We start from the raw sequence: 14587 nt of genomic DNA, 5'->3' as shown, positions 1-14587 counted from the left end.
ATTAAGAAGAAACACAGCGTCTAACAGGTTGTGATAATTATGCGGATAAATCAGTAAATCAATGACTAACGAGTTCTTGTGAGATTAAAAACACAAAAGTCAAAACAAATGCGCGTCGCCTTTGTGAATAATCAACAGACAGTGGCTTTCATGGGGATGGTGAAAAGCTGTAGGTTATTGAGGAATTGTCCCCGCCGCCGCCCTGGCCTAAGCCCTCCACGTCTCTGGATCAGAGTACACTAATTTGATTTCACGGCATGCCGTTGAAGATGCATTAATCTTTCCCAGACCATCACATGCCCCTGAGCAGCTGGAGAAAGAGGGAGAGTGAGACACAGAGAGAGGGAAGTGGGGTCGGAGCGACGTGCCTCCCATGCTAACAATGTTCTCCTGCCAACAGAAGCGCATCCCTCCAGGCAGGCCATGTAAACAGTGCACACCATCTCTAAATCACATTCACACCCTCTGAGACTTTCGTGGCTCTCCGTCGCTCTCCGTACCTTCCTCCCTCTGTCTGTGGGCTGAAACAGCATGGCCAGTCGAATTGTTGTTTTTTGTCATTTGAAGGTTTTGTAAACTACTTTGTTTATTTCTGTGTTCTTTGGCAGTCAGTCAGTGCTGTAAGGTAGTTACAAAGGGCCTCAATACACACTGTTAAGACAGGCCCGAGTCCGAGTTTCCTACACGTTCATTTATTTGCCTCGATTATAACATCTGCCGTCACAAAGCCAATTTTACTTAGTCGCCAACAGTGGAATTACACTGTTCAGGTCTGTTGCATGATGATATTGGACCCCAAAAAGACTTTTTCTCATAGACTTAAATTGTGAAAGAGATTTCTGTAAAAAAGAAGATACAATTTTAATTTTTTTCACAGCCCAGAGTGTCACAGCCCCCGCAAAATGACTCAGTTGACTTGTAGGATTTGATCCGCATTTAAAAAATCTAAACAGCGACAATATAAAATAATTTACACCCATTCAAGTTCGAATCGTGCTAAACTTGAGGTTAGCTGCTCGGCCGTGCTCAGCAGCCGTAAGTCTCAGTAATACTGAAGATAATTAGTAATTTCTGCTCTTTTTTTTTTTTTTTTTTTTACATATTTCTTAAAGCAAAACTATAAATCAATCAAGTGTTAGTCTTTTTTATGCATCGAGCACTGTGATTGGCTGTTAAACACTATAATATCCCTGCTAAAATAAGAAATGACTCTCCCTGTCACAGCAGCACATATAAATAAATCTGACGTGGTAAAAAAGGAATCAAGTGTTTTCTAAAAATGTGATTGTTGCAGCCGAGCCCTCGGCCATTTGAAACGATTCAGGTTGGGAATAGAACTTTTTTCGGCTTTGTGTATCCACCATTCAACATATTGTTGAAGGGTCCACTGTCTCTTTTGGCCCCCTTCCCCATGGGCCCCAGTGCATCTGCCCTCCCTGCCTCTGTTTGTCTTTTTTTTTTTTGCATTAATTCTTTTTTTAAAAAAAAGGAAAACAACTACATTTCAACAGATCACTCCATCCAGTTGATCTTTAAAAAAAAAAACAATGATTTTTAAAATTTTATTTGTACTATCAGCGACTACATATAACATTAGTATTCCATGCAATGCATCTCCAGTTCCCGTATCCATAGTCTGGACCCTATATTTCGGCCCGGAGACAGCTGTGTGCAGTGATAACTTCTGTCACATAATCAAAGCTAATCCATAGCTGTGAGGCAACTCCTCATATCTTACTTTAGAGCAAGTGGAAATAAAGAGATCCATCAATGAAGCAAATGTCCCCAAGTCGATTCTGGTCAACAGAAATCAAAGCGAGAGAGGAAGAAGAGAGGGAGGAGATAAAGGGGACCACCACAGACTCTTTCTTGCTGTTAACCCCCACCCACCTCCTGTCCCATTGGCCCACCCAACTGTCATCTCACTCTGGGGTACAGCCGAGCTGTGCCAACAGCTTTCTTGTCTTGTTCCATTGATCCATTTTAACACACAGTGGTGAACGCATCAAACGCCACGTGCCATGCAGGATCCGTACCCCCCTCCCTTCACGGTTTTCAAAAGAAATGATGAAGGCATGAAAATATGAAAATGCTCTTCACAGGGGTCTGTGAAGGAGGCAATTTCCATCATGCCCATGTCTATTTCCTATGTAGAGGAAAATAACACATTTCTCTGATGTTCCTCCACACAGAGCAGCAGTGACTCTACTTCTGCTGAAGCTTACAGAGAGGGGAGAACAGATTGGGGGTGTATTAAATTACTGAGGAGGCTGACATTTTTTTAAACTCTTTATTTGGTTTACACCCCTGGGGTATGTAATCATAGCCACAGCAAATCCTTGGATTGGCTTATTAGCATATTCATATATCCTGAGTTATTTGTTCACATAAAACTTTGTGGTTGTCCTTGATAAGCATTTTTAACTGGTTGTTTGATTGCAACACAGTGGTGTATACTGTACGCAGAGGACAGGCAGCAGAAGCAGTGAAGACATTTTCTTTTGCTTTTTTGGAGGCAGGTTGTGGTCTTGGAAAAATAAGAAAAGCTTGTGTATGTGTAAAATATCAGCCCAGTCACCAGAATAAATGTTGGAATTGTACATTTATGTAACATTTTTATGATAACATGTAGCGGATATGTCAAAACTTGATGTTTTCAACAACACTGTTGTTAAAGTGTGGTTATATTTAGGTTTTTGGTGGCACAATTACAGCTGGAAATGCCACCAGTGTGCTCCTAAAAAACACTGTTTTTGCTGACACGTTCATGTGTAGAAATGCCACTGATGTCTTGCTTAAACATCAGCTTTTGGTGGCACAATCACAGCTGGAAACTGCACCAACGTCCTGCTAAAAAACATTGTTTTGGTTGCTTTTTTAGCTGCTGATGTCCTGCTAAAATCACCTGCTTTTAGTGGTACAATCACAGCTGGATATGCTTCAAATGTCTTGCTTAAAAACAACTGCTTTTGGTGGCACAATCACCGCTGGAAACTGCACTGATATCTTGCTAAAAACACTTGCTTTGGTGGCACTGGAAATATTGCCAATGTCCTGCTAAAAACAACGGGTTCTGGTGGCACAATTGTTGCTGGCAAATGCACCAATGTTTTGCTAAAAACACCAACTTTTGGTGGCAAAATCACCTGCTTTTTGTTGTACAATTATGGCTGGAAATGCTGAGGGTAGTCTTCTAAAAACATGCTTTTTGAGGCATAGTCACAGCTGGAAAGTGCATCAATGTCCTGCTAAAAACACTGACTTTTGGTAATACAATCATGACTGGTAATGCCGCAATGTCCTGCTAAAATACATCCACTGGAAATGCTACTGATGTATTGCTAACAAACCAGTGATATGTATTAAACTTATTAAAATAGTTGGTTTGCAGAAACTTTTACATTAACACTAGTTTTGTCCTTTTTTATTAAGTTAAAACACAGGGTGTATCCAGGATTTTTACTTCAGTAAAAATTGATTTTATGATCTGTTTACTCCACCAACTTTTCTCTATACCTGCTCTGCTAATTTAGGATGTCAGACTCGAAACAATGGCAAATCCCTTCCGCACTCATCCAGGTTGATTAGTCCTTTTAAATAAACATTGGGCCAAAGAGGGATCATGGTATCACACTGTGAAGTGAGGTTCCAGTAAAGAGCCATTTGCATGGAGGAGACGTGCCCGTATCAGAATTTGATGAGCTGCACTTGCTTGGTAAATAAATGAATTAATCCTGTCTATTGTCCTTGAGATTTATTCAGCTGGTGTCCTCACAGGAGAGTAGAAGTTAATTAAGATCATCGTGAGGGATGTGGTTCTGTCGAGCTACTCATAAAGATATTGTGCTCGAGTGGAGTAGCAGGTTTTTGGCTGACTGCAGTGTACACACAATACACTTTTTATCAAGAGATTTTGTTCCTTTTAGAGGATATGACTTTCTTTTATGTGATTGAGCCGATATAATATCTATCGGTCATATCTGATATCAATTTTTCATTAATCACTTATCACCTCAAAGGAGAATTTTAGAAAAATAGAATTGTATTGTTCAAACTTAGTGCCAGTGCCTTTAATAGATGAGGTTTTAAAGGATAATAGCAAACACCTTTGGAGGTAATTGAAGAAAAATTGCTCCTGGGATTGGAGTCTGTCTGTTTGCTAATATTCCTATTCAGTTCTGTTTAAAATTTGTTCAGCTTTATAAGATGACTTCCACAGTTTGAGACACCAAAAATGACTCATTTTCAAACATTATTTAATGATTATTTTATTGGCAAATACTATGCAATAAATTTGCTTTTTTCTTGACTGTGAAAATGAACATACAGTCCCTCACGGTCACTTTTGCCAGAGTTGAATCATCCTTTTTACCAGACTGTCCTTCTCCCCAAATAGACTCTATAGATGCAAGCAGCGTACGACCCACGTTTGGGTTTATTTAGGCTGCAGCCTCAAGTGGCCATAGTAATTATGACTTCAGAAAAAAAGAAACATCAACCTTTAGTTATTTTAACTTAACTTTTAATGTACTTATGTCATGTGACATAACGTGAAATAACACATTTCCATCACATTCAACACATAACTTAACAAATGACGTTCTCATGCTCTGTTTGTACGTTTCCTGCGGAAAGTAAAGCACCAAAAGACGTTCATATCTTACGTAATAATTAACCAGAAACTTCTGTATAACTGACGCATTTGGGAAGGTTGTGATCATGTGACCAATGCGCTCACATAAGTGAATAATGAAGGCAGGTCATTGCCCCTGGGACTTACTAAGAAACCAGTGTTTGGAAATGTGTGAACTTTCATGGTGCATCTTCACAATGTTTCTATTCCTAAACTATGTAACTTTACATTTACATTTAGTCACATTAAGTACAGTCATTGGGCACTAATTCAATAGATATCATACAAACCATTGTATAAGGATATGTTGACCAAATATAACTGTTTTTTTTAACCCAAACTTGATTCTTTTGCTAAACCTAACTTACTTACTAATAGTGGTGCTAATTTAGGAAATATTCCTTTAGGTCATATTAGAGGGTAGAAACAAACAACCTATGTGGTTGTGTGGGTTGGAGAACTCGTCTTTTTTTTTTACATGTTTTTGTCATTTTACAACAGATTCCAATTAAAAGGCTTTTAGATTAATGGGTACATTTTGTCTCCCTTCCAATTCTAGACTCACTGAGTCATAAGCAAGATTTTTAGTCCTTAAAATGATCAAAAGCACGTTACACTTTTTACAGTACTTTTTCTATTGTTTGTCTTTAATGTTTGTGAGATTTTATGATTGTATACTCAGGCAACTCAGCAAAGTGTCAAATGTTGGAGGTTCCCACAAGAAGTTGAGTTCACCAACAAGAAGACAAAGTAGTCCTGCTGTCAGCTACATTACAATGGCATTTATACTATGACATCCCAAAAGGCAACATGATGTCCACAGGTTAAAATGTCTGAAAGATCATCACCAGACTGTACTAACATGAGCCAACAGTAGGTAGGAAAACACATTGGCTACTGCTTTGAAATATGTCAGGCAGTAATGTAGATATGAGCAGAACCACCAGTATGGTTCTTTAAAATAACCCTCTGACTTCAGACCTGCTCTGTCCCTCTCAGTGACAGTCAGTAATTGAAAATAAAAGACTCAAACCTGCTGAACAGTGAAACAGTTTCTCCAGGGAGCCGACACCTGAATATGTCACCGGCATTATCACACCCTCCAGCACTTTAACTCAGCTTATCCCAATCCCGTCATGAGATACTGTACTTCAACTCAGCAATTAAAGGTCACATTTGTTCCCTTTAAACAGTTGAAAATGCCGTTTTATAACCAACTGCACTGCAATAAATATTGATTAACACAGACAACTCCTTATAAAGGTGACAGATGGATGCTTACTCTTCGGTCTGTGATTTTAACACTTGTGCAACATTACATTGATATTATGTCCGGAGAGGACAAAATTGTCCAGATCCAAAAATTGCCAATAAAAATAATGAAAATAAAATAGATAAATATTGTACATTATTATTTTCCACTCTCAAAGAGTTCAAATTTTTAGCCAACACCAATTTGGATGATAACAATGAAATATTCATTTAACCATTAATTTTAATTTAATTTGTTTACATAATGCCTCTGTTTGTTTTTTTATGATACCTTAGAGGACAAAAATGTCCCCTTCATAAAACTAATATGAAGATACTATTGTAGGTTTTTTTTCCACAGTATGTGATGTATCAGTGATTAATCATATGTCATTTTAAAGCATTTTTATTAGTATTTTTGTGTGTCAAATTTGACCAAGAACCCACATCTTACCTTACAGGACAAAAAGTGGCTCTACAAAAACTTCTATAAAAATTCTGTACATTAATATTATTTTCACCTAAACTGATGCATTTTAGGCCACTGTATAATTGCTGACATGCTGTACTTTCACCGTTAGAAGCGTAATTATGCACCCATCTAAACACTGTGGATGGATGTGATAATATTGCCTTGAAATACGTTCAGTGTGACACCATTATCTGATAAAATAACCCTGACTGAAATTAATGCATCATCAGCTTGATTAGAAAAAACTGCACAAGCTGTTATTTTTCCTGAAGCACACAACACTTAACAATGTGTCCAAATAAAGTCAAATTCACATATTTCAAAAAGCAATGTTTATTTTCCACCTGCAGAGATGTGATGACTGTCACATGTGGCCTCTGCTGCTTTGCAATTTTACTGACAAACTGTGTACTTTTACATAGATGCCACTCAGTGATCACTGCATTTGTGTTATTTCCTTTTCTTTCTTTATTCCCATAAAGATTTCAGTTCTAAATGATATTCAATATCTAAAACCTAATGCTGCATGGTCCCACTGGTCCTCATTACTGCTGGAATTTTGTAGAAGTCTTGTTTTTGGGCTTTGCAGAAATTACCAGGCCCAATAGATGTGCCCCAGGATGTTTCAGAACATTACAGTATATTTAAATCATTTTTATTTTTTCCATTACAAATATGTGTCGGGGCCACTGTTAGCTATGGTCCCCCCAGCAGCTATTTATGTGGCTTAATAGCCAGGCACTGCAGCCATATCCAACATATATTTCTTTTTTGTGCGCTTATAGAGACGTGCAGCGGAGGCACAGCAGTGATTGAAGTGAAGCCCTTAGCGCTGACAGTTCCAGCCTTGATATTAATGGAAGCCCACATAATTGTGCATGCCATTAAGGAAGTACAGATGCTATCAGGGAGTGCACACATCGTTATTTCTCAGTGTAACACCTCATTAATATTTGTTGTTTTTTAATTTTTCTCGCCGCCTCCCTCCCACTTTGTGGGGAGGAGGGCTGGATTGGATGCTGTGCAAGATAGAAAATGACAGCAAAATGAATCTTCCTGACTCCGGGCAGATGTTTCCTGTTCAGCATTCAAATTAGAGACACACCCTCGCAAGAGCCTCAACAAAAACGCCCACTGGAATAAAGTGAAACATTTCTGAAGATCATAAAGTAGATTTCAGCACCTCTGTCGCATGCCTGAAACTTCTCTGAATATTTAAAGGTCAGATGGCTGAGAGCAAGGTGTGATCTATTCGAAGATGTGGGCAGGAGCTGCAGCATCCCTCTGTAACCTTTTGCTGCTCGGAAACCTCGTTGGGTTTGTTGTGGCCTGCGGTTGTCACAGTCTGTGGATGAATTTTAGACCTGAAGTGTCGGAGGGGTAAACATGGCAACATCAATTCACCGGCTGAGTAGCGTGCATACATTTTACTTGGCAATGTGTTGCTCAGTTTGGCTGATGGATGAACTCATTGCTCATATTCGTCACCATAAGCAATTAAGGGGCTGCATAGATGATCATTCCCTCTGCTCCTGCTGAGGGGGGAATCAATTTTTCACTCGTTGAAAGGCTGAACTGTTCTATTCAACACCTGCATTTTGAGCCAGATTTTGCTCATGATTTGGTCACAAGACAAGCTGATCTGTGCCCAACACATGTCAAATAAGATTAATTTTTTTCATTCTAATTATGTACTGAATGTGAACAGTTTCATGCCTCTCTTCACGAGGAAATTCAAATTCAAATTTTCTTCTTTTTATGACTGCTTCAAACCTCATGGCATCATTTTGTCAGAACAAAGAAAGCACTTAGTGTACTCCTCACCTCAGCTCTGAAACTGTTGTTAGGTTTAGGCACAAAAACCACTTGTTTAGTTCAGAAAAGATCATGTTTGGTCTTAAAATACCCACTTTTGCTAACACATCTACCACTAGTCTAGTCAAAAAAGGTACTGGTACAGATGAAAAACAAAAAAGCAAACCATCACACACTGGACTCCCACATGAAAGTCCAGAGTTTGTTGGATCTATCCACTGCCTCTCTTGCATGCCCTATAGGGACCTTTGTGCTCCTTATTTTACATTGTTACTGGCAGTGTTTCAGCCTGACGCTGTCCAGTGGGGTATCATGCGGACACATCAGGTTCTGTCTGGCTGTCTGTCTGATGCTGCTGCCCGAATCATACTGCTGTGGCAGGTGCCATCTGGCCATCTGGCGGTGTATAATAACATCATTTATGGTTATGTCCAGCCCTTGCTCTCATCTGATGATGTCCAGCTTTGTATCATGCAGACATGAAAGGAGAATTGTGGCATGAGGGTCTTCTTCTGAAAACACTGCAAAAGTGGCAGTATTTAAGGACTTTGGAATGAGAACGGGCTGCACTATCTTGATGGAAACACAATGACAGCTTGCTAAAAAACATTTGCAAGCATTTGCTTGCTAACACGCCACTGGAAACACAGCAATGACTCGCTAAATTACAACTGGTTTTGCTGTTTGTTGTTGTCTAACTGCTTCAGCTTGATAGGTGTCACGTCATCCACTATCCTCTCCATCTCTCATTACAAAGTCAGCCCATTCATCACTTTAGAGATGGTGATGCAATACGCATGAAACGTACAAATAATAGCCTGTTGCAGTTGTCAGAAATGTATTATGCATTTTCCTACAGTGACTGGGCTGTCAGGTGACGTAGTATTTAAACTGTGACAAAATAGGCAGGATGTCGGGATGGATGGACGGGTCAAACAAACACAGGACTTTGAGCCAGGAAACTGTTGTCTGTGTCCTGTGTGAAACTAAAAGTCAGCGTTGAGTTTATTTTAACTTACCATTAATATTACTGCATTTTGAGCCATATTTTGCCCTCTAATTTGGTCGAAAAACAAGCTGATCTGTGCCCAACACATGTCAAAAAAGGTTTGTTTTCATCATTCATTCATATGTACCGAATATGAACATTTTTGTGCTGCTCATCAGGAGGAAATTCAAATTAAAATTTTCTCCTGTCTTAGGGCTGCTTCAAACATCACAGCATCATTTTTTTCTGAACAAAGAGAGCACTTACTGTACTCCTTGCTTAAACCCACATTTGTGTTTCCTGCAGAATCCTAAACAGCGCTGCCCCCCCCCCAACTTTCTCTTTTCAGCCTAAAAAATTATTTTAGAAGCAGAAGCATGAATATTGGACTCGTAGTCTGGATTCCTGTCATCCTTGATTTCATGATTTATCTATCATTCAGTGTTAAAGGAAACATACCAGTAAATGTCCTTATTATGCGGCAAATCTTAAATGTTTCTTTCCTGAAAATTCTAATTTTGTAGAAGGACTAGGACTTCTGTTGTTGCAACGTTACACTCGCCCTGTTGTCATTGACATGGAGGAGGGGATGTTCATTAAAGCTATGCTGTTTCATGTTTAATAGGGCTGCTTGGTCATTTTGGCATTTGCAGGGTTCACTGCATCAGCAGTTTCTATAGGCTACAAAAGAGTTAAGCAGCACATTAAAGGAGCTGCAGTCTGACACTGTGGAGGTAGTTATGTTCATTGCACCTCCTCAGCTCTCAATGGCACTTGAGATGTATGTGGCAGTTGAAGTAAAAGTGACTGTAAAAGTCAAAGACTGAATTCAGCAAATTGACCATGCAGCTCTGTGTCAAGATAATTGCCTCTTTGATGGCACAGATAACTGTTTCACAGAAATGGATAGAAAAGCCGCATTCTGTAGTTACTTTTATATCACAGTCTTTTTCACGCCGTCTCTCTTATCTTGACAGTCCTTTTTCTAAACACAGTTAAACTTCAGATGATAACAAATTTGTCAGTGAACAATTAAAAATACAAGTTGTTCTCATGCTTTTTTTGTACATATACCTACAAAAATTAATGCACCAGAATTTGTATATAACCCACATCAAAAGGAAAGGTGAAGATCACAGGAACAATGCGCTGACAGGAGTAAAGAAGGAAGTCATATAAAAAGCGAAAATCCAGGTTGAGGTTGTAGATGGGTCAAGCAAACACAGGACTTTCCCCCAGGACATCGGTGATCAGAAGCGTGTGAAACCAAGTTAATTTTAAGTTATTTTAAGGTACATCGTCACCATGTTTCTTTTCCTTAACTTAAACTACGTAAATATACTTGTCTAAATTTAACCTACCTAACTGTACCTTAAGTACATAACTTTACATTTGACACATAACGTAATGACACCCAACCATGTTTTTTTTTTCTAAAATTAACCAATTTTGCATTGTGACGACAGCCAACTGTGTTTTTTTCCCTAAATCTAACCTACATCACTTTACTTTCCTAAACTGAACCTATGTAACTTTAATTTCCTAAATTTAATTACATAACCTAAAGTGACGATGCCCAAACATGTTTCTTTTTCTTGACCTAATTAACGTAGCTCTACTTATTTCTGACCTAAGCTATGTGACTTTATGTTAAGTATTTAACTTTACATTAAGTGTATAACATAACAGCACCCAACCATGATTCTTTTCCAAAACCTAACCCAACTGGTTTGGGGCTCTAATACGTTAGATATATAATTCGAACCGTACTTGCTCAAACCTAACATTAATCTTACGTCAAGTATGTATATGAAAAAGTCCTCACCATGTTTCTTATCCTAAACCCAACTTACATAACTTTACTTTCTTTCATCTATCTTCCAAATCATAACTTTGCTTGCCTCGAACTTTACCTACCTAAATTAATGTTCAGTACAGAGCTTTATTCTAAGCCTGCAAGATTATCCAAGATAATCCAGACCTAACCTAGGTAATTTTCCATAACCTGACCTAACCTATGTAACTTTACTTACCTAAATCTAACCTTCATAAGTTACATTAAGTATGTCAAGTGACAGTGGCATTTTTAGTGAGCTAACTCATTACATATACAGATTGTTGTATGTGCATTTTTGTAAGATCATATGAACCGCTGCATGAGGATACCTTGAAAATTGAAGTCAGTTACATTAATGTGGGGATTCTCATTATTTGTTTTTTTAGCCAGTTCATTATGTCTGTTGTCTTTTCATAGCACAATCATTCTTAAAAGAACCTAATACTTAAAATGCATTTATCCACTTAAACAGAAACATCAACAATGACAAAAAAACTATTAAATGTAATATACAACACATAGACACCATGCTGCAAATAATTGTTTCCCCACTAATGACCAAGCAGAGGCAGAGACACAGCATTCACCCTTTAATAACCTCCGTTTGGGCATTCTCAGTGCTTGTGTGGCAATCCCACATAGTAACATTACTGTAATATATGACTTTGTTTACAGTTAGAACCTTTAGTGCCACTACAGTTATTCATCTCCACCACCTTATTACTGTTATTTGCAATGAGGTAACAATTTCGAGGCAATTTCCCTGCATCTAACTAGACCAACTGGGAATATGTTTGTTGAGAATGATATGACTGGGACACATCACCATCACTCCTTCCCATATTACTGTCATGTTATGGCGCTCCAATATAATTACTGTATATGAATAATGCTATGCAATATCTCTCTCTAAACGAAGCAGGCCCTAAATTGGCCCCAGAAGGAAATCTAAGTCGTTGAAATTGAGAAAGTATTTGATGAACTGGTTGAGTTTTATATTATTTCTACTTGGAAATTCAGTTTCTTTGTGCATATGCTTCTTGACAACAACCCAGTCCACAGCATTGTATGTGCAGTTGACCGTAAACACTGTCAACCACCAAAATCAGATTAGAGTGGATCGATGCCTTGATGCTTAATCCTTTAATATAAAGTTCATCACTTTAGAAGATCTTTATACTGCATTTTTCATTCAAGGCATGCGTACTCTCAGCCGTCAGTGATAGCAGGTGCATCTTATTTCATTTTTTCTTATTCCTCTTCTTGCTTGCATCTCTTGGTTGCAGCATTAAGAAAAGTCAGATGTCTGTAATGATGTAGGACCAGATCAATTTCCAGGTCAAGGGCAGGATGCAGGACAAAGAAATGAAATAAGTGAATTGAAATGCACCAATTGCTTAGCTGAAAGAAAGTAGGAAGCCAAGAGTAAAAGTATGCAGAGTGAAGGGCCATTCTTTGTTCTGTGGTTATTAGCTCAATGCATGAAGGTAACTCCTATTATCATCACAATGATGTGGAAGTCTATCTTTAAGAGAGAACTGCATTGAAGTGTTGTGAGCATATAGGTGCAATGTCCCCAAGGATTCGCTAGACTGACCTAATGGTTACTTTGGGATAATTATTGGCATTACTATTCAAGCCAAAATATTTAAATAGTGTTATTTTAGAGCTCACTACTCCCCGAGGAGATCACGCCACCTGTGTGTGCTCCTCACGCCTCAATCCCCCACAGGCTGAAGCCTTCTCCAAACACAGCCCGGCGAAATGCAAACAGACTAATGAGGGATTTATCTACTTCCCTCCTTTTTGACTCGTACATCCCGGCTCCACTTCTGCCCCCGAATTAGCATAGTTTTTGTCCACAGTGAGATCATAATCCATTTGTATGCCCTTGAATGTAGTAGAGGAAAACCGCAAAGTCTGTAATTTTCTTGTCAACAGCACTGGAATCATCCCACTGTTCAGTAATCCAATTAAAATTATTCTTCAGCCCGATTTAAATGAGGGTCCTTCCCTCAGTGCTACCATCAGATCAACGATGTGGGGGGTTGTGAAGCATTTGTTACTCACTGTGGGTGGTTTGCCACAAAGAGACAGCAAGACCCCATCAGATGACAGATTATACTGTGGCTTCATTACCCTCTGGACCAGTAACACTTCCCACAGCTAATAAGAGAAATTCTTTTGGTTTGACACAAATAATGTTTTTGCTAGGACCTCGACATAGAATTACTGGTGGTAACACGCTCTCCCTGTTCTCTACATCATTCCTTTTTGTCACCATTACCAAAAAAATTAGCTGTTACTGCTGTCACAACTGCGTTCCAAGTTAATCTTTCAAGAAAACATCAATTACGATCTATAATGGAAAACCCATATGAGCATCCTGAGAGGGGACAGAGAATTCTCTCCACAATCATCCTAAATATCTTTGTGCTCTTTATCCACTTCCATTTCCTCTGTTTCTCTTCCCCTCCCTCCTCATTTTTTTCCCTTTTCAGGGATCCATTCTTTCTAATTGAAGTTGATGAGGATGGGGACTTCATTACCGGCTTGCCATGAATTATTATGTGGTGTAATTGGCCCTCCAGTCCCTTAGGAGGTGCCCTGCTCCAGCTGGTCTTTCTGGAGGTGGCTTTTCTGGCCTAGGTGGAGGCCTTTACACAGCTGAGGTCTAACTTTAACTCAGCATTAAGCAGTAACCCTCTGGGCCTGAAAATGAAGCCAACTCGGCAACTTGACCACTTGAGGCTCCAAATGCGCCTTCATCCACATGGACCCCCATGTTAAAATTATTTTAATACCATCAAAAATACAGACACTCTTAAACTCAAATGGAGAGGTTGTACTGAGGATGTATTGTATATCATGTACAGCATGCACCATCATATGTTTATCTGAATTGGTGGATCAGGTCATTGAGCTGGCAAACATATCGACTTTGAGTGTTGGGGATAACATTACAAGACTGTAAACAACCAGTATGTGACGGCAGAGAGAGACCTCAGGAAAAGAAAACAGCATATTTTCATATCTAACTCGAATAATTGCAAGTTTATTTTGTTTATCTATTTTTTCTTTCAGATCCATTCCAGATAGTAAAGATGTTGTCAGACTACGGGACATGTCATGTGCAAAGCACTGAAGTGGACTGACTAACTAAATGACCAACTAAGACGATTTTGGTGAGTTTTATTTTGCTTCTGTTGAGTTTCAGTGAGGTGTGTTTTACAAAGAGGTAACACGGCAGTTAATGCAGTCTTAGTTTGGTGAAACACAGACACAAAAATTGAAATAGTGCACAGTTATTTTCTCAGTTTAAAATGGAACAGGTGTGACATATTTTGAATTTATTGCTTATTTTTTGACTAAATGGGGGACTTTAAAGCTGCAATACCGCAAGTGGCCAATGAAAAAAATTGCAAGTGAGGCTAAGCTGCTTTCTTGGGTGCCTGGTGACGTCACAGTAGCCGCATCCTTTATTTAGTACAGTTTGTGCTCCGCAGCAGTCCCATTTATCTCAACGTTGGAAAGTACAACAGGCTCCTACAGGAATCACTGGATTCCATGAATTGTAAATTCAAAAGGGTT

The 14587-nt window shown here is 38.9% G+C and overlaps 1 long non-coding RNA gene across 1 annotated transcript in view; it reads left to right on the top strand.

The window, feature by feature from the left end:
- LOC148188672 (uncharacterized) overlaps positions 1 to 14182 on the top strand; it is a 99375-nt gene extending 85193 nt beyond the window's left edge. Inside the window, exon 4 of the long non-coding RNA XR_015777416.1 lies at positions 14081 to 14182. This is a non-coding gene — a long non-coding RNA (uncharacterized LOC148188672). The remainder of the gene's footprint in view (positions 1 to 14080) is intronic.
- The last annotated feature ends 405 nt before the right edge of the window (positions 14183 to 14587 follow it).

The sequence above is a fragment of the Plectropomus leopardus genome, chromosome 9 (assembly GCF_026936395.1).
Source record: "Plectropomus leopardus strain MGB_pleo_1.0 chromosome 9, ASM2693639v1, whole genome shotgun sequence".
NCBI lineage: Eukaryota > Metazoa > Chordata > Actinopteri > Perciformes > Serranidae > Plectropomus > Plectropomus leopardus.
Note: the sequence above shows the minus strand (reverse complement) of the source record. Positions and strands in the feature narration are given on the sequence as shown.